The 1,418-nt window shown below is 37.6% G+C and overlaps 1 protein-coding gene across 1 annotated transcript in view; it reads left to right on the top strand.

Moving 5' to 3' along the window:
• LOC101854214 (serine/threonine-protein kinase Nek1) overlaps nucleotides 1-1,418 on the top strand; it is a gene marked incomplete in the record, with an annotated part of 66,379 nt that overhangs the window by 14,559 nt on the left and 50,402 nt on the right.

The following is a 1,418-nucleotide window of genomic DNA, read 5'->3' as shown; positions in this document are numbered from 1 at the left end:
CTCTCTCTCTCTCTCTCTCTAAATTTTTATCTTTACATCGATGGTATGTTTGTCTGTGTTGCTTAATGTGCTGCAAGTCGTAGATTTTGGTCCTCGCAATACGACATGCACTGGTGGTTACTTGAGTTCCCAGGTGTGTTTTGAATGAATTAGGAAAATTGTATCAAATGACTGCTATCAAGTGTATTTTTGAATGAATTAGGAAACTTTTATATCAAATGACCATGCCACACGTTTCCTAATATGATGGTGGACTAAAGCAGACACAGAAATGTAATCACAGACCACTCAGTGTATGGCGTGGTTGGTCTGATGTATTGTTAAGAGAGAGTAACTGTGTGTGGTTGTGATCGTTGTATTGTTATGCGAGTTATGTCCTTTATATCTGCGTGTATCACGTGACCATTAAGCTGAGTTAATCACGAATCACTCACGAACCACGGCAGTCCAGTTCAGAATAAACTCTCGAGTGAGTAAAAAAGTCGCACGCGTTGTGTTGCTGATGCTATAGTTGACTTCTTCACTGCTTCACCTGAGTCTGTGGAAGGACTTGAATGAGGTTAAAAGCAATGTTAAATAGTGCATCGGTAAAAAGCATTCATCATTTCTTTTTGTATACAGGTGAAGCTGCACTTTCACATACTCTGTCTATAAGATCTCTATAAAGCACAAAGTGATGCTGAGGCGTTCACATACTCACAGTCTCACCCACATGTAAAGTCCTGCAAGTGTACCCACTCAACTGTACTGTGATAGCTGTTTTACTCTTGTGTATATAATTGAGAAATAAACGATAACACAGAGAGGTCAAGATAGACGAGTTTAATGAACTTTTGTCGTTCGCTGAACACTGTGGTACAACTCTTCAGTATGTTGTTAACTCTTTCACTACGGCGACCAGTGTTTCATGGCTCGCTACTTCCTGCTTCAAAACTGCACCTTCTTTTGTAATGATCGAATCTGAAATCTCAGGCTGAAGATTGATCATTTTTAGCATCATGTTGAGATAGGTCATTATTTCCCCTTTATTTTCATATACAATACATGTGGCTAATATTGAAAATTGAACTAAAAAAGTCTTTGATTTGTCCGACAGTAGGCAGAATCAGAAAGTAGGTCACAGACAGGCCTGGTCCAGGTGAGGAAATCCCCGTCAAGTAACAAAAAACAAAAAAAAACAGAAATGAAAATAAGAAACTAGGCAAGGGGAACTGTCTAAATCCCTTTCAATGCAGCATGTATGTTTTAGAACCAACTTCCACTTCTGATTATAAAAACAAAATAATTAAAAAAGCAAAACAAAATAAAAAAGCGACCAAAACAAAAATAACAAACAAAACAAAATAGAAAAACAACCCCAAAATAACAAACTACTGACCCAAACAATCGAGCAACATGTTTCACACAAGTCTTCTTAA

Source organism: Aplysia californica, unplaced genomic scaffold, assembly GCF_000002075.1.
Source record: "Aplysia californica isolate F4 #8 unplaced genomic scaffold, AplCal3.0 scaffold01042, whole genome shotgun sequence".
NCBI lineage: Eukaryota > Metazoa > Mollusca > Gastropoda > Aplysiida > Aplysiidae > Aplysia > Aplysia californica.
This window is presented reverse-complemented; position numbering and strand designations above follow the sequence as displayed.